Genomic DNA, 20,539 nt, shown 5'->3' on the forward strand with positions numbered 1-20,539 from the left:
CATTCCTCTCACGACTCCCCTCTCAAAGCCCAAAGTCTCTTAAATTGATTCCATGAATTGCCTCCCCCCCTAACAATCTGGTTATGAAGTGGTAAGTGAAGCTCTCGGTTATAGGTTCTGCGTGGATGCTGGAAAACCCATCACTTTTACATAAGGCAAATAAATCACAGACAACAATACCGCACTGAAGCTTACGGACAGACACTGTGGGGCTTTTTTTTCAGTGTGACCTTTTCCCCACAATAAGGTTTTGTCTGCTGGTAGTGCTGACAGTGCTGGGACCTTTTTTTATTTAAAAAGAAGTGTGCTGGAACGTTAAGCAATAAAACACTGCAAATACGGCTCTGCTAATGATGATGAGACAAAACAACAGCTCAAGACAAAAGCCGTCATCAAAGAAAGAGGAGAGGGGAGAGAGCGGTCCTCACTGATAAATGTTGGCCATTAATTGGTGGAATATTTCGACAAACTAATGTTTTCAGAAAGTCTTTGCATTATTTGTTTTAAATACATAATTATATTCATGCTACAATATGTAACCTAAACATGTCCCCCTATTGTATTGAAAAATGGTTTGGCCTTAAGGGTAACTGTATGTAAATTTGTCCACACCTGTTATTTACAAAAAAATCTGGCACTCATAAGCAAAAAGAAAATAGGGGGGGAAAAGACATTACACAGGCAAGGGAATGAAAAGCTAAGTTTCTAAAACAAGACAGACATGCTGAGGCATCAAAAGAGCAAGGTGGGACATTGTGTTCCTACGTTTGCCACGTTAGTCAACATGTGGTCCTTGTTATGTACAGTAGCCTACTACTACAGGCTAACGTTAGCTAGCTGGCTGGTTAACCTCTACAATAGGCTATTGGTAACTATAAGTGGTTATCTACTCAGTGGTCACTCCTAGTGTTAGCCAGGGGAAGCCAGGCATGCTCACAATTTAATGACTTGAGACATAAACATCTGTATAACAATAACATGTAAAATAAACCTTAATTCAGCATTTCACGTCATTATATTCCAATTTTGATATTGTAGGCTATCTTTTTTTTTTGCCCAGGTCAGTTGACAAACATAAGAAAACAAAGTTCATTGGTTGATATTTAATCGATCCGTCTTTTAAGTGTGATGCTTACTTGCAGATGGCTTTATAGGCTAGGCTAGGCTTTGAAATGTTATATTTCACAGGCAAATATTACTAATGTGCAACTCAACTATTAGCATAGCAAAAAGTATTTTGAAACGGTTTCTCTCTTTTATTGAGATAATGGTATAAGCGATGTCAGTCTAATATATAATTGACTAGATAAAACCAGCCATGACAGCACCACTGGCAGCTCGTGGTCCACCCTATGTATCATAACCTAAACACCACCCTATGTATCATAACCTAAAAACCACCCTATGTATCATAACCTAAAAACCACCCTAAAGCCTCCCCAACCCCCACATCCAAATTCATGTTGGGGCTTCCTCACTTTCAAACAAGACGCATAGCTACTGTATCAACTAGCTGGTTAAATAAAACAACTGATTGATGTTTTGGCACTGCTTTCAAAAGAGAGCCAGCTGGTGCAGAGTCTGGAATTTAAGGAACTAAAACCTAAAACATTGTATAACCAAAACTGAGCTGGAAACAACAGGCCGGTGGAGTCAGGCTACTACTGCATGACTGCTACCAAAAAGGTGTAGCGGAGGGCAACATAAGGGCATGGATTCACAGTGATCTTAGGGGTGGATGCTGTGTTTTATAGGTTTCGCTCAATGCATTTGTCATTGTCAGGGAATCGTGAGTTCTACTCTGATTGAGGTGGGGGCCGGTACCTGTCCAAAATATTTTGGCCCAGGCCCAGGCGTCATACAGGGCTGCCCTAAATGTCCCTTTTCACTCATGTAGAGTTGACAAGGGAGTAGAGTCCACATGCTCATATACACATAGAAAAATATAATCAATCATGCACAATATGTATTCAATGTTACATCTGTGTGAAGCCATGAAATCATCGTAATAGTTTTAGCCTTCAGCATTACAAAGTAATCAGTAGACAATCAAGCAAACAGTGGCCTGTTTGGATCATATATCAAAAATTGAATGCATGTTGGGAAATTGATTAATAATTCAAAGCCCAGGCTAAATGTTTCATTTCTAAAAAGTTTCCTTTGAAAAAATAAGTGGACCCAGTGGCCCCACTTTCAGCTGATGTGTCAGTGATCACTAACAGTCATTAAAATAAACACAACAGACACCAAATTCCATTTTTCATGTACTTCCTATAAAACACTACACATGTCAACAATATAAGGCTTCAATGTCAAGTGAATTTTTTCGGCTGAAGTGGATTTCTGTTCTTTCTCATTGTTTTTTATGCTGCCTGAACGCATTGCACTGAACACTTCTGCTCCTCTGACAAGTCAATAAAAAAGCCAAGTGATCCTCTGCTCTCTCTCTCTCTCTCTCTCTCTTTCTCTGTATTTTTTTCTTTCTTTCTTTTTTTTGTCTCACTGCCGTAGCGCTGTATCGCTGTAGCGTATGGCACGAGCCTGAGGAACTGTGTTCGGCCTCAGCACACACCCCAGGCACCAGCGCTACAACAAATTGCTCAATGAAAAGAAACACCTCTGCTCCCCAGTCAAACCTTTTGTTTTGAGGAGGGGAAAAGAAAAGAGCCGGCGACAACGGAGAACAAAAGACAGAGAGCTCTTAGCATGGTTGGAAACACAACTTCAGGAGTTATGCCACAATTTCCCAAAGTGACACGCTCAAGAATGAGACCCTGGGATAAAACGTAGCCCAATTCTGCTGCGGTGACCTGTGGAGTTGGAACATACAATGGTCTGGAGCAAAGCATGAATCTAAGACTTTCGTCAGAGAAGAGTGGTAAGTATGAAATAAAAGGGTGGAATAAAGTATTTTTTTCTCTCCACAAATAATTGATAAGGCTGTCATTACAGCTGAGATAACCAATAGCTGTTCAAAGCAGCTGCAGCAAATCATACTATATAAATTAAATCTATAATATAATTCACATACTTTTAAACCGAAAACTTTGTTTATTTTGGTGCAAACGGCAAAAAAACAGGCGAGTCTCTAGTTGACTCCTGTGATGATGGCTTAAAAAAACTCTCTGACAGGGCTCTCCACCACGAGGTCGTAATCCCTATCAGGCGTTGGCACGGAGCGGGCCCCTCTCTGAGTTGACTGAGAGCTTGCCTCATCTCCCTTGTCATCCCCACCTACAGCCCTGACACCATCAAAAAGGCATTTGGCACGTCAAGCACGGCACACATCTTTTCATTTAGAGGCCTTTGGCCAGGGTGCCGGGGGGGGGGGGGGGGGGCACAGTGGGAGAGGAGGGGAGGGTGGGGCGGGGTTAGTGGTGGGACGGCTCACGACCAGAGCGGACCCCGTGCTGGGCGTTTTGAATTTGAAGGGCAACAAAAGGAGGCGTATGGGCGTTCTGACACGCGCCTGTCACCACCATTGAAGCCAGCGGCGGGGGCACGGCTGGCTGTCCGTCCGGTGTCACATCCGCCGCGCTGGCATTTCCCCGACAAATGCTAACGTGTCAGCGGGGCCGGAAGGTCCAGGTGAGTAACGGCGTCGCTATCGGTTACATGAGCGCTGGAGCAGTCGGGTGGTGGAGCCAGGGGGGGAGAGGGGGGGCGGGGAAGGGGGGTGTTTGGAGGAGATGAAAAATTAACAGTATGCAAACGAGGGACCCACCACAGCGCTGTTTACTCCTAGAGTGCAAACACTGTCAGACGGCGCTTCATCCCGGAGCTTGTTGTGAATATGGCCCTCAGGGACTAACAGGAAGCCACTGGGGCCCTCAAGCGCATGACAGGCCTATGGAACCCTTTCACAGTGATTTAGCTCATTTTCACATTTGTCAAGTGCACACTGCATGTTGAGGAAATTATACTATTTGGAATACTTGCATTTGTAAAAGCATTAAAGGGGACATATTATGAAAATTCCACTTTTGTAGTGCTTCTACACGTTAATTTGGGTATCTGGCATGTCTACCGACGCAAAAATTCTGGAAAAAAACTACTCCCGCGATTTGTTATGGTTCTTGTACGTCAGAAACGTCATGCTTGAGTGACTGCCAATGAGCTTCCTTAACAGTCTCTCGTCACAATGATATGGGCGTCTCTTTTACATGGCCTTTGCCCCCCCCCCCCTCCATCTCATCCCCCCGCCCCCCCCCCTACACTCACTTATAGATTTGCCAATGCATTTCACTTCATTTTTGAAAACTTCAGATACACTTGGGAAAGCTAGCTATCAGCATGGAGCAAATGAAGCCCTCAAGATGCACTGTGGTCGGCTGCACAAATCAGCACAGATCTGTACATAATCTCCCAGCCTCTGAAGAGACAAGAGTGAAATGGATTGAATTCATATTTAATTGTAATGTTCCGGAAAGAATTGGCAAAAGTCTGTTGGTGTGCGCAAGCCATTTTGAATTGGACTGTTTTACCAATCTGGGCCAATATAACGCTGGACTGGCAACAAGATTGACCCTGCAAGCGGGATCGGTACCATCTATTCGACGCAGTACAGACGAGGTAATTGTAAGTATCTTTCAAAAAAAATATTTTGACCGTTGAGTAAATAGTGTGGGCGGTTAGCGACTTTGCCAATGTTAGAGGGCTTGGGGGATGTTACCATTGTTGCGTTTTGGGGAAATGTGTACTTGTATCTCTAACAATAACTTTACCATTAGCGTGTAAGATCTAGTCTCGTGAAATGATAGGCTTTGTGTAAAAGTTAGCGACATTAGCATGTTGTACTGTGTAGGAGCCAATATGTGGCTAACGCATTTCTGTGTGAACAGTTAGGCTAGCCTATTTGATCTATGCTTACTTATACAGTAGATAGTTCGTTTAGATATCTATGGAGTGGAATTCGTGTCGAAGTATATATTGTCTTTATGAGAAATAGTTCTCTCATCCAAAAACATTCCCTTGTGAAAGGGCTTTGTATTGGGGTGGGGAGAGGTGTTAATAGTCCGCCTGCATAGGTATATGATTCAAGGCAATTAGCCCTCCTGTTGACACCTTTCGGGTTTCGACACAACAATGATAGGGTAATACATGTTAAATGGGAACTTCGAGTTTTCGAGAATAATTGTTGACACAAAATAACATTTACATTTACATTTAGTCATTTAGCAGACGCTTTTGTTCAAAGCGACGTACAAGGGAGAGAACAGTCAAGCTAAGAGCAATAAAAAAGCATGGTGTAACAATAAATACTACTTTACATGAGAATTAGAAAAACAACAACCTAGAAAAGAGGAAAAAGAAGTGCAGGAATGTAACTGCTGAAGTGCAAGTTAAGCGCTAGTCAGGTGCCAGTTAGGAGGGGAGGTGCTCTCTGAAGAGTTGGGTCTTCAAAAGCTTCTTGAAGGTAGAGAGGGACGCCCCTGCTCTGGTAGTACTAGGCAGTTCGTTCCACCAACTAACCTGACAGTGAAATGATAGGCTGCCTTTGTGTAAAAGTTAGCGACATTAGCATGTTGTACTGTGTAGGAGCCAATATGTGGCTAACGCATTTTTGTGTGAACAGTTAAGCTAGCCTATTTGATCTATGCTTACTTATACAGTAGATAGTTCGTTTGGATATCTATGGAGTAGAATTCGTGTCGAAGTATATATTGTCTTTATGAGAAATAGTTCTCTCATCCAAAAAAGATTCCCTTGTAAAAGGGCTTTGGATTGGGGTGGGGAGAGGTGTTAATAGTCTGTCTGCATATGTATGATTCAAGGCAATTAGCCCTCCTGTTGACAAGAGCAAATGGTTGACAGCAGGTATGTTCACCCAATTTGCATTGTAAATGTAGGCTTGTGTTTATATACATGTACTATATATATACTATATGTGTATGTACATATATGTACTATATGTGTATAGTACATATAACAAACCAAATAACCAATGCCATAATCACTTTGAATCTATAGTTATGTTTTTCCCCCTTTTTTTTACAGGGACACCAGCCTTCTGCAGATTAGAGAAGGTGTTGACTAACAAGAGGGTTCTAAAAGATGTGGGGAAGCTGAGCCCTCACTACCAGACCTCTTCGTTGAATATTATGCAGGTAACAGTACGATAATTTTTTCAAAGAAATGTATACTTATTATGTATTATACAAACTATTATACACGCATACACACATGCTCTTATAAGTATTATTTTCTCCCCAAAGACTCTACCTGGCAGCCTTGCATTTCAATGAAAATGCTGGGCGTCCCCAAGCAACAAGTTCAGCTGGTGAGCCACTATTTAAAGTGAACTTCCAAAAATATAAGAAGGGCGAGTGCACTGCAAAGCCGGTGAAAGCAGAAACCTTCCGTGAGTGTCACAGGCTTTAGTTAAAGTTCCACAAAGTCAAACAATGTACAAACAGTATGTGAAACATAAATAACATATACATTAACTGCTGTCTTTAAATGGTCTTCATAATAAATAGAATAATATAATTACAAAATAATTATAAAAATCAAATAATAAATACAAAAATGTGCAACATTGTAAAAGTTTTGGATTTTTTTTTTGTATTACAGAGTACGTGGATAACCTGTTGGACCTCATCTTTCACAAGGTTTTTCAGGACCCGGCCCCATATGTGAATGAGGTGCTGAAGATCCCAATACCCGCGGATCTCTCTGCCCAGTTTGAGAAACCTGACAAGCGGGAAGTTATAGCCAGCTATGTGTCTAGGTTCAATCAAGGGCAGGTCTGAACCCCGTATAACTTCCCTGTGCATCAGGGAAGACTCTTCGTATCTGGAGCACAACGCAGGACGGCAGGACCACCCTGATTCTCCAGCCCAGATAGCCCCAACACCAGCTAACAAAGCTTCTGTACGCCAAATACCTGTAACGGCTGAGCAAAGTTTACATTGTATTTAGAGAATAAAAGGTGACACACATATATAAAGTGTTCCTTTGTTTACAGTATGGCTACTGATGGCACAAAGTGTAATTTTGTAATCAATGTTTTTATTATACTTGGTATTTTTTGTATTTATTACCTATGTATCAGCCAGTACATTTAATAACTATGTTTAAAAAGCTCTGTGGCATCTTTCTAGCAATCTTTCTAACAATAAAAGTGTATACAAAAATATTTGTGTGCTTTTAGTGTTTGATGTGTAACATGTCAACAATTGACACGTGTAAGATGAGCAGTTAGCAAAGTAATTCAGGGGGAAGAGTAATTTATTGTATTTTATTCGCCAGTCATATTTGTATTGCAGAAATGACTAATAACTCATGCATTAAAAAAAATAAACGTACTGCTCTATTCCTCTTTGACGTAAAGGCCCATAATCTGCCCTGTAAATGTTGAATGCATTCTGTAGTGAGAACACATTCAAACACAGGTTCCAGGCCTGGGTGGTCGACCATGCAGGTAGTTTGGTTCTGAAGCTGCAGTAGTCTTCTTGTAACCTTGAATATTGAAAGTGTAAGTGACATGGAATATAAAACAGATGATGACTGCATATTTACAATGTCACAAATAATTCTACCTGTGGTATCTTCTTGCAGCATTGATTCTCAGGCTCTGTAGGAATTTGCTCACACTTGGCACAAATACACCTGTATAGATAAAGAGTTTTAAAAAGTGACAACATTGCAGGTAAAGTGTATTTGAATGTTGTGTGACAAAAGTCGACAAATACAAGGATATAATGAGAAAACAAGGTTTGAACGCTAATAAACGGAGGTAAGTACGTTATGTTCTACACCTGCTTGGTCCATTACTGTTGTCAGATAATATTTTACTTTACAGCTGGAGCTTAAGTCGTGTATTTTGCTATGCACCACTTATGAGAAAAAATATTAAACAGGATACATAACAATTCAAAAAGTCCAGCCATCAAAAGCAAGCTAAGTCCCACATGGTAGATAGCTAGCTATCCTGCAAGCCATCTGGTTGAATTAAAAGCTTAGAAAAAGTATTGTATTCTGACAGAACACTGACGAGAAGGGTGTATTTGTTTGGCTGTTGCTCGTGTAGCAGGCATAATGACGTTCCCATTACCTGCATTTATATAAACACTTTTCACAAACAGTAACTTCCATAAACACACTGTATTTGTTACATACTCGTACATGCACACACTATTTACTAGCATTGTGATGCTCTCCACACCGACAACAGACCATATTTCCTTAGCCAAAGTAAAAAATAAATGTAGAATTGACAAAGTTTACTTACCATTCAGAAACATCCTGTTGTACCCTAAATTCTTGAACTTGTTTGGGAGCCTCTTCTTGTTCAGGGTCTGAACAATCTACATCTCTATCTCGTTTCCAGTGGCCATATTTTTCGTTTCAAAGAGTAGCCGAAAACCGAGGAGGAGGGGGGAGGGGGATGGGGGAGGGGTTAGCTGGCTCATTAGCATAGGAGCTCAAAACAGCTTGTTTGAGAGAAGGGCTGTTTCAAGCAGGGTAAAAGGGTACAGTTTATAATGATGGTATTTTGACCAAACTATGTTACAGACATTTCATTAAGACCCCAAGGAACCATATAAACTTGTGGTAAAATGGGCATACGATGGGTCCTTTAATACGCAGAGGCTTCTACATAGAAATCCAGAGGGCCCAATCAACACAGTTCACACTCGACATAAGAAATAAAATGAACCATCTTGTGAATGACAATTTCAGTCAAAACAAAAGACGTAGCCCATCAGAGAGGCACTGAGAGACCTGCTCTGGGAATTGAAAGGTGTTACAGTAAAAAGCTGATAGACGTCATGCTTATTTGCAGCTATGCCTCGGGCATTTTTCTATTACACGCCCGCCCATCACGATGATCGAAGCTAGCCGAGGCGCCATAATTATCAGTCCAGCTGAAACGTGGATAAAATTAAAATCACCTCTCTCACTATTCGGCTGTGCGTCGATAGCTCACGGAAAACAAACAAAGCAGGCTCAGGCACTTTCAGATGGAGCGGACTGCTGTTAAAGTAGTTTCTTAGCCATTTCGTCCGCCCTTATGACATATGCCCCACAGAGGAAGGGAAGCGTTGATTGGCATCGTGCGGTAAGGTGCGGTGAGGTACGGTGAGGTACGGTGAGGTGCGGTGAGGTACGGTGAGGTACGGTGAGGTGCGGTGAGGTACGGTGAGGTGCGGTGAGGTACGGTGAGGTGCGGTGAGGTACGGTGAGCTGACGCACTGGCATCTGCACTGGCTTGCTGTCAATTAAATGCTATTTATCTCTGAAGGGCAACAGTTCTCTGTCATCAACACACACATACACACACACACACACAAAGAAAAGAAAAATCCCTCACTGCCACCAATCCTCCTAGCCTGTCGGCATGGCCACATCTCCTGCACCTCTCCCCCCTCCCCCTCCCCTGATTCCCTCCAGGGGATGCTGACAGAAAGATGACAAATGGACCCATCACACTCTCTAAGCCCGTCCTGGCAGCAGCCCAACGGGCCACAGAGCCATCACCGAGTCCACTGACATATATTATGTGACAGCGGCCCCTGCTGCCACTCGCACAGCACCGGTGGGACAGGTGAGGGTGGAGTGGAGTGGATGGGGGAGGGTGGGAGGGAGGGTGGGGGTGAGGGGTGACGTAGGGCGGCACTGGAGGTCATGGGTCTGAAAGAACTCTCCCGAGGTTCTGTACTGCGCTGGCCACAGATTAGTTCTGTCGCTGGAGATTTGACGGTACATCCATCAGCATGGTCGTGCTCTCCGTCTCTCTCTCTCTCTCTCCGTCTCTCTCTCTCTCTGTCTTTTCACTCGCCATGTCCTCCTAACTGGTTGCATGGACGTGTCTACTCCTGCTTGTTCTGATGGGAGTGTTAAACCAGCATGCCACGGCGTGTTGGCAGAAGGAAGAGCGACACCGATGCAGGGAGAACAGGCCCAAGCCTGTGGTGGTGGTGTGACAGAATCTTGTCGAAGTTGTTCCACGGTGAAGCTAAGACTGGGTTACACAGCCATAGTATAGCTTTGAGGGAAGACAGGATATTTATTACATCCACTTAAAGTTGCAAGTCGATTTTTCATGTCTATGATGGATGGATGAAATGTATGGTTTTCCCAATATCTTTATGCATTGTTTGCCTATTGTTTCAGGCAAGCAATCGCACTTCCTTTAGAACACCTCTGGTTCTGTTGGGAAATACATTTTAATTTTGATGATTAATAATCTACCTATAAACATCTAACTGCAACCAACAGTTGCTTAGTCATCAACCTGTATAAATCAGTTACAATAATAACTACATTTAATTTCTGCTATTTTTCCATCTGTTAGGTTTTTCTATTGATTGCTTTGGTTCTCAACTGAGAATTAACCCAAACTACTTATTACAGTTTTTCTAGTTTGCAAAATGCTCTAACACTCACAAAACATAAAAAAAGCAAATATTTCCCTCAAGCAACACAACTTGTGGTCAAATGAATACAATCTATCAACCAATCAATGGACAATGGACGACAAAATAAAATTCAATTGATTCAATTTGTGCTATAAAGCCATTTGTTGATACTTTACATATAGTATGAACCAACAAAAGGCAAGCAAGCATATCACAGCATGAATTGTGTTGTCATGTGTTGATGTGTTGTGTTGTTGTTGTGTTGTGTATTTTTGGAATTGTGAGATGATTTTACTGGAGACAACAAACCCTGCTGCGCTCTGCACCTGCACGTTTTACACTTTTTGAGATGCCCTGTTGAAATACTGTAAAAAAAAATAGATATTTTCTATGAAGAGTTTCTTCATTCATTTGTATTCCCTCTGTGTAGGTCTTTCCATGCCCCTGAATATGTCGTTGACATGTAACACCTACACTAAGCACCTAGACTAGACACATTCAGACATCAATATGATACAGCTTTAGTACTGCATTCAAATAGCAACACTGAGGTGTCATCTTTTAGAGATGGATAAGAACTGTTGTGTAAAGATGGTTTATTCAGGTGCATTAGAGATTCGTAATTATGCAAGTAATTTCTATCAGCTGTGAATAGATATTTTTTTGTTTTGTTTAACACAGTTAATCCAATTGAATTTGTGTCTGTCTATAAAATCTGTGTTTTCTGTTTAGACAAAGGGTGTGAAGAAATGTGAAACCAATGAAAAAGTGTTCAAACATTTGCAGGAGAAGACTTGTGCTAAGAAGGTGATGAAGATCAATTGGATCCCAACTATGATCTATAATCTATAATCCCCCACACCATCCAGTCACTTGCGCACACCACAACATCCGTTCTTTTATCCCAACACATGTAGGAATCTCCACTGTGTCATGACGGGCGAAAGGAATACACCAGCCATCATTTATTTAATAAATAAATAAACATATTTTTCATCAGTTTCAGTGACATGGTATTTTTGGAATGTTTGTGGTGATTGTATTGTGGTGATGGAATTTGTGGTGATTGTTTTGAACCTTGATTCTTAATTTATGATGAAGAAGCTTTCTTCAATTTGTTTTAAGGCAGAAAATGTGTCTAAAATGTCTCAAGTGTCAGGTCACTGACCTAGAAGTTTGAGTGAGTTTTAATGTTTTGCAGATTATCCATATTGTATAGCTCTATCTACGAACTGTTTTGGGAAATGTTACAAATGTTTCAGAAAATGTGCCAAAGCAATTGAGAAAAACTGTTTCTGTTCAGTATTACTAATTCATGATAGACTCAAACAAGTGTTTAACATCATAGCAACCTTTGAGAACAATATGAATGAATCCACTACCATTAAACAAGGTCCTCCTCCAAAACTGGACTCAGCCTCTGTTACAAGGTCCTGTGAGATCCTAATCAATTTAACTGTACAAGCACATGGAGGAAAGGTTAACCACTACTCACACTCTCTCACACTCTCTCTCTCTCTCTCTCTCTCTCTCTCTCTCTCTCTCTCTCTCACTCTCTCTCTCACCAGAGCTCAATAGCAGCATCTGTATGGAGCTCGCTAACGCTATCAGCAGACTCAGGCCTGGGTAGGTTTCAACCCAGGAGCTCTGCTTTTCCCATTTACTGTTAGTTTTTATTATTTGTTGTTTCCAGGAGAGGGTGCAAACAGGTTTCAAGGGTAAGTAAAAGATAGCATGTCAGATCACTCGATTTTTTTAGCAGCCCATTTGGTGTGCATCTGTGAGGGTGTAGATATCCACGATGCCCACTCTCAAGAGCGCAAAGTCTGCAGAGAATTACAGTGCTGGTCGATGCAGCGGTCGTGTTACAAGACGGCGGACCAGAGCCCAGGGTCTTTATAGTGGGGTCCAGCCAGCCTGGTGTGACATTTGACAGCCGTGCTCTTTCAGCTCTCCAGATATGACCTCAATTTACCTGAGAGACATCCCCAGTTGCACATGAGCCACATATTTTTTTTCCCGCAAAAACATTTTCACACTTCTAGTCACGGAGAAGTTAGCCCATCCTCCCTGTCGCCTGATCCTTCTCACAAAACACACCGGAAGACAGGTGATAAATGGCAGACATACTGATGCAGACAGACAGACAGACAGACAAAACCACTGTAAGATATCACCTCCATACCAAGAAACTGTTTGTAAGTTATGCCAGAAAGAACCATTTCCTTTCTTTTCGTCACAAGCAAAAGCACTTGGAGTTTGCCAGACACCACTGGAACTTTAACTGGGACAGCGTGCTGTGGTCAGATGAAACAGAAAAATGGGTTTGGCATAGAAATAAAGACGGCTACAGAGAAGAGCACCTAATATCAAGCGTTAAATACGGTGGAGGATCTGTGATGCTTTGGGGCTGTTTCTCCTCCAAAGGCTCTGGCGGTAGTGCTCGAATACGGCATTATGGAGTCCAATATGGAGCGATCCAAAGCACACATCAAAATCCATTCAAAAAAGGAACACAAAATCAAGCTTTCTCCGTGGCCATCCCGGTCCCCTAAATCCAACCTATGGGTTGAGCCCAAGAAGAGTGTGCCGAAGAGAAGACTCAGGACTGCAAAGACCCGGAGAGATTCTGCACTGAGGAACAATAGAAATCCCTTCTTCTGTGTCTTATGAGTAATTACAAGAGAAGACTCAATGCTGTTCTGCTGGCAAAAGGGGGGTTGCATTACATACTAAATGAAGGGGTGCCAATAATCATGATTTTGTGATCACCTGTGACTTTTTTCTTTATTTGAGTAAAGACAACATTGGATACATAGTTTTATCAGTCTTAAATAAATGATTAAATAAGGGTGCCAATAATTCTGGAGGGGACTGTATATATACATTACGTTCATACATACATACATACATACATATAAACAGTACATGAATACACAGGAGGATACTCACACACTCTCACACACACACACACACACACACACACGCTCAAACCACATCCCCAGGCTGTGTGTCTTAAAAGCGCTTCCTAAAAAAAAAATCCCCTGCTTTGCAGCATCTTGGCCTCCGTCGGCAGTCCGGCACGGCTCAGGGATGGCCAGGGCCCTCGCACTTAATCCCTCCCTGTCCTTTAGAAAATGTCACCGCGGGGGGAAGTATGTGTGAAACCTGGCCTGGCTTAACACACACAGCCTCACACACACACACACACCCACACACACACACACACACACACACACACACACACACACACACACACAGCCTCTCTCTCACACACACACACACACACACACACAGCCTCTCTCACACACACACACACACACACACACACACACACACACACACACACACACACACACACACACACACAGCCTCTCTCAGACACACACACACACACACAGCCTCTCTCTGTCACCTCTGGGAAGTCTGTCGCTGCTCCGCGGCCCCTGAAGCCTGAGATTCCCCCACGGCCGGCCGGCAGGCGAGGTGTTTCTGACAGCGGGACTGACCCCTCGGATTTCTGCCATATTCGTGAAAAACACTGCTGCCCTCTGTGTGCGCCGTCCAAATGTTCCAGTTTAAATGTGTTATGGATGTTTTTTCTCACTCATTCTTGTTGGCTGTGTCGTATGAGGCTCCTTGGCTTATTGCTGGGTGTGTATATACCAATAGTTGTAATGGCCTCAAGATTTACTGACATCAAAGCTGTGTTAGCACAGGGGGCTATTTTTGCCGTTGGCAGGGTAACCCTTCACAGCAGACGTCAACATTTTGCCGAGTGCCTGAGGATCTGTTTCACTGGGACATCGCACCTGGGACTCGGACATTGTGCCTTTTTTCATAATTTCACAGCCCGTGCACCTTTGTCAAGCACTTTTACAAATTATCCATAGGATCCTCCAGGCCCTCCATACACAAAATCCATGGCATGAAAAAGCGGCATTCTGGGTTTATTGCTATGCAGGCAGAATCTTAACTGTATTGCTAGAATATCATTTTCAAAGTCTCATTAAAGCAGCATTAGCCCCAGCCTATTGACATTTTGAAAAAGCATTGTTTTTGTATATCCGCTGTGAATCCGACTTGGCCGCTCACATTGATAGAGTGCCTTATAACACAGCAACGTGAGCCAAGCAGAAGGGTTAGTGTGCAGGTACTTAAAAATATTAGCCAGCCTCATTTTTACTAGCTGGTTCGGAAAAAAAAGCTATAGGCTTCCTTTACAGTGCACTCACGCATTCATTACAGACACCCTGGTCTGCCTCAGACACACACACGCACACACACACACACACACACACACACACACACACACACACACACACACACACACACACACACACACACACACACGCACACTCACACACACATGCACACTCACTCACACACGCACAGTAATCCATCTTTTCCATAAAATCCTACCACTGACGCCACCAGTGCTGTGAGCCAGAGTCTTGAGGGGCAGGATTCACCCCGCGCTGCCTTGGAATGAGCAGTCGCATCTCTGATATTGAGTGTGTGCACTCATAGACCCCGGCCCATAAAAAAAAACACAAGCTGCCGGCCTCATACACTAAGCGCATTGTAGTTCATTCGGTCCAGGGCAGGAGCCGCCACCACCGCCGCCAACGACAGGCTCTTCCTTCAAAGCGAAAAGAGGGGAATGCTAAATGACAAGAAATAAAAATGTACTGACAGTGTCAAGAGTCAAACTGCGGGTCGTACGTCTTTTTCTTTTTTTTTTCGTCTCTCCTTAAGAACTGTCATAAGGATTTCTAATTATTTTCCCCTTCCAAACTCATAAAACATGTCTTCCAAGAGAGAGAGCATATTTTTCAGCCCGGCGCAAGCCACAGATCTCGTCAATCCTGTTTGTAATTATCAATTCATTTGGGAATATGGGATTTTCGTTAAAAATAAAGGATTGTTTTGCTCTCAGACGAAACCACATCACACAGCATCAAACATAAGCCTTTATTGTATCTTCAAAACCAAGAAAATGGAAATTCAACAATAAGGCGCCACTGACGAAGGCTGAGAGTCCCTCAGGAAAAGAGTTTGCTTTTTGAAGATAACATTTTTTTCTGTTTTGTTTTCTCTCGCTCTTTCTCTCTCTCTCTCTCTCTCTCTCTCTCTCTCTCTCTCTCTCTATAGCTCTCTTTGTTCTTGTCTTTGTCTCACAGAGGAAGAGGAACTTTGTCAGTGCATCTCGAATGACATGAGAAGTCTCAGCAAATCATTTCTGAAACACATTTTTTTTTTGGAGTGGGGGGGGGGGCATTACATGGTGTGGTGAGCTGGCAAGAGCAGCACCCATACAATGGAATTTTGGGGAGAAAGACAATAATAACACAATAAGGAAGATCTCAGTAAGGTCTGTGTGGTTTGCAGGCTTCGGGGCTTTCTAAACTGCGTCACAACTGGTTTAGGATGCAGTTTATCACACTTCCATGCCTTTGTCATGGTTGTGACAGCTGTATATCTCGGCAGGATTCCCAGACCCCCCCCCCCCCACCCCACCCCACCCCTAATTTGCCCACCAACAAACAACAGTTAAATAAATAATCAAATGCATTTATAAAAGAGGGACAGTTTTTTGTAACATGTCCATCTAAAACTACAAAAACTTTTCATGTGGCGCAGGATGTGGAAAAACTCCCCACAGACTGAGAGCTGGTGAGGCAGATAAAGGCTTTTGTCTTTTGTTTACCATCAGTGGAGACCAAGAATGTTTGACTTTGAATGTGTCGCTTGTTGCTGTATTTCCCCCATCTCCCTAAATATAAACCAGCTGTGTGCAATGACAATCAGTGACTTTGCAGAGGATGACTGGCATCCCCTGTAATCCCCTGTTCCCTCACAGGTATATTTACAGCTTTTTAAGCCCAGTGAGAAACTGTGAGTGCCCAAAGATGGGAGGCAGTACTGTACTGCTAGCATGCATAAACAGTCTTGATGATGATCCAGATGTTATCTAATTTCTTCCAATCAATTTAAGAGTGTTTGATGATTTGTCTTAGCTTTGATGGTTTAGGGGGACCCGGGGATGGTCATGTCCTAATGTTCCTGGCCAGCACATAATCCACCAGGATATGCCACACACAGCAAGACAAGACTGGTGTTTGGATGCACCATTACTAGAACAAGATGCTTCTGAAACAAACAATAAAACTCTCATCTGACCGTTTCATAACAGTCAAAGCCATTTTCCAGCCCAGACATGATGTGTAGCTCTCAAATATGTTCACAGCTTTTTTGTTTTTGCCATTCCCCACAACGTCTGAAATCAATTACGACACACGGCGTCCCATGCCAATAAATTCATATTTTCTTTCATGCAGACGTCACAGGTTGTGGGACCACTGATTACCAAACCAAAACATGTAAATGTGTAAATTCTGTTTTTACTCTGTCCTGTGTCCTGACATGGAGCACTTTAACACCTAAATACCACCTGCCATGACATACTCCATAGTCTTCAGAACCAACACGAAACCCAACCGGTTACCTGAACCTCAGAAGTTCTCTGTTCCCCCTGTGAGCACATTTTAACCACATTAAGGATTGGCGGCGGCGGCAGCGGTGGTGGTGGGAGGATTTGCTAGAACTTTCCCCTGTGCCGCAGGTGGTGTATGCCATGTGAATACAGAGGGAACATAGTGGAGAGACACTCTGACTTCTGTGCTCTAAGCTGAGATGCTGAGCTGCCTGGTGCTGAGGGGAGGGTGGGGTGTTCCATCCTCCTCTGGCCCCGCATGGCTGGAGCTGCCGTCGGGTTGAAGAGCGCGCAGAGAGCCCAGGGGAGCCCGGCAAAGGTCGGGCCACTGAGCCATCCTCTCTGGGAGTGTGGAGCGAGGGGCACCAGGTTAGCATCCAGCGTACCAGAGGCAGATCCAGGCCAGAAAGCGAAAACAATGAACTAGTGGCTGTGCTGGCCTGATGGTGGCCATGTTCCAGTTCCCCTCGAAGCCTTTCTCTGTTCTATCCCATGAAAATGACATGACAAAATGCACAAACTCAAACACACCCACCCAAAACCGAGCTGGGTTGCTGCTTCGCGCAGCATGTGTTGGATACACACAGAACATCTAAGCTAACAGCGATCTGAAGTACTTCTCCTTTTTTTTCCCTCAGAGCTGAGGTCAGATGTATCAATCAATACCAACTGCTGCACTTTAAGAGGTCGACATTTAGGAAAACATACATCCACTTGCATTTAACCCATGACACAAACTCTCTCCTTTTGTCTCTGTCTTTCTCTTCCACCCACATGTGTGTAGCTCATGACGCATAGCGCACCGCGAGTGGATACATTCCAATTGGATACTCCTGTTCAAATTGACCTTGGCTGCGCTACGTCTGCGCGGTATTAGCTAATCCATACAACCGCGTCTCCCATCCCAGGTATACACCAGCACATAAAAAGGAAACACTGGCAGCCATAATAACACTCTTAATAATAAGCAGTAAAGGTTGATAGTGTAAATAATGAAGAAATGTAGCGTGTGAATTATCTCTGAGAGGAAGGGGGTTAAGTGAAGAGCCGCTGACCTTGCCAGCGCAAATCCAACGCCGTAAATAAGACGAGCTCTTCGGAGGCCTCCGTGAGCGAGGCGCGGGAATATATTTGATCAGCGCTGAGCGCCTCACCCGCCTCCTCCACGTGCTGATTGATCGGAGACAGCTCAGCCAGTGTTTATGATGGGGCGCCTAGAGGTCACTTTTTCCTCATTTCCAGCCGTCTCTCCAATTGTTCCTTTAAATAAAAAACAAGGGCCTGTTTTTTGTTCTTTTTCAAATTAAAACACAGCGGGGGGAAAAAACATATATATATATATATATATATACACATAGACGTTGTTTTAGGTAAGGCAAACAGGTTGCATTTTTCAAGGTCTATCTCTCATTTGTTTATTCTTAAAGTCTCACTCTTGCTTATGTTCACTTCTCTCCCTCTCTCTCTCTCTCTCTCTCTCTATATCTCTCTCTCCCTCTCACTCTCTCTCACTTTCTCTCTCTCCTGTCCAGGAACAGCAGCAGATGGCTGTGTAATGAAAACAGTGTGTCCGCTCGCATAAGGCTGATAAATGAAATTCACATTTTCAAAACGAATGAATTAGAATAACAGCCCAATGTACAAAAAAAGGGGGAAACAAAAAAAAATAGAAACAGCCTGTTTCAGAGAGACCTTTACTACACTCTTTCTGTCTCTCCGATTCTCTCTCTTTCTCTCTCTCTCTCTCTCTCTCATTCACTTAGAAAAAAAATGAAATAGGACCACCTGGCCCATTGCCAGGCAGGCCCTCCCAATCAATAGAGCATCTCTGGCTGTAATTGCGGTGTTATTATTCAGCATACGGTGCAGTCACCTCTCTCCTGGCCCCCAGATGCATCCACATACACATGCGCACACACACACACACACACACACACACACACACGGAGACACACGGAGACACACGTACAAACACACACACACACCCACACACACACACACGCACGCGCGCACATACAGAGACACACGTACACTCACACACACACACACACACACACACACACACACGCACGCGCGCACATACAGAGACACACGTACACTCTCACACACACACACACACACACACACACACACACACACACACACACACACACACACACACACACACACACACACGCATACACACGCACACACACACAGTAAAATTCTGTGTGCCTCATTTCTTCTCTCTCTCTCCCTCTTTCTGCTCCAGCGGAATGCACTGTGCCCAGTTGGTGCCCCTGCTGCTGTGACTGCCATGTTTACAGGTTCCATAAAGCAGCTGGGTTCTGGCAGCAGCAGCCAGCCGAAGGGGGCGGCCACAGCAGCAGCCCCTGTCTAACACAGCGGCCGCCGGGAAGAGCCCGAGTCTAACACACCGCCGTTTGCGCCGGCGGCTACGGCCCTGTCGGCGTGCATCTGCGCCATCGAGGCGGCAAACAACAGCAGCAGTGCATCACAAAGGCCTTCCCTCCCCTGATAAATACTTTTCAGGAGTTTTATTTACGGCTTCACTACTCCGAGCGGCAATCCTTTAAATCTGGGGTCCCTCAGCAATAACAATGATAATAACAATGAGAGTGATAAGAGGGGAAGGTCTGAACCATTCTTGTGGGAATGTGTGTGTGTGGGGGGGGGGGGGGGGGGATGAAACATGGTGGGAGGCTCTGTGGGAAATGTGTATGATAATAAAAAAAAACAAGAAGGAAGGCTGCGGCGCACAAAGTCATGAGATGTGAGATCCATAAATGATTAATAACCTCACGTCCTCGCTGGGAGGACGCTATATAAGGCTGCATCTATAAACACCCCTGATCCCGCCTCACCCCTCCAGTAGCTGCTGATTGCATCGCTAAAAAAAAACCTGACAAAATACTTTTTGTTTGTTTGCTTTGTTTTGTAAACTAGTACTGGAGTCTGTGTGGAGTTCGCCTAGGTGGTTTCCCAAAGGATCTGTATTTATTTATTTATTTATTTGTTAGAGAAAAAAAAAACATTATCGGCCTATGAATTTATTGGATTCCCCGGGGAGCTCAACAAGGTATCAGTTTACTCCATAAAATGCTGAAATGGGGTATTATGAAACAAATTCTCTCACAAGTGTGATTTTCTGACTTAACAGGAACAGACATATTCCATTCACCCAAGGCCTGTTGGCTTTGACTAAGTTTTAAGGGGGCACCCATTGTTGCAATGGACATTAAAGGATAATGCATGGTGCAAGTCTACAAAGCATTGTAAGTGAAACCAGTAACAAAAACCATAAGGACCTTTCAAATCCATTTATTGACACTGACAGGCAGAATCATACAATCACGTACAATAAATCATTATACACCGCATCAGTGGCATGGTATGCCAAGCTTTAAAGATGTGCCCCTATTGTCACAACACCAAATTGTTTCACATACATTTGCGAAATTCTTCCACCCACACAAGGAGAAACCATAAACCCAGTACCAGTATACAGTAAAAAGAAATTAACTATTTCTTTACATTTCTTTAATGTTAACTAGATCACAGGCCACCACGCACCGACAATGTCACAAAAACAAGAGGCTAATTAATAATGCATAGCGGCGTAAATCATTCATGTTCCCGGCGCAAATCACTCTCGTGTTTGAAGAAGTGTTGCCCGGCG

Source organism: Clupea harengus, chromosome 19, assembly GCF_900700415.2.
Source record: "Clupea harengus chromosome 19, Ch_v2.0.2, whole genome shotgun sequence".
Taxonomy (NCBI): Eukaryota; Metazoa; Chordata; class Actinopteri; order Clupeiformes; family Clupeidae; genus Clupea; species Clupea harengus.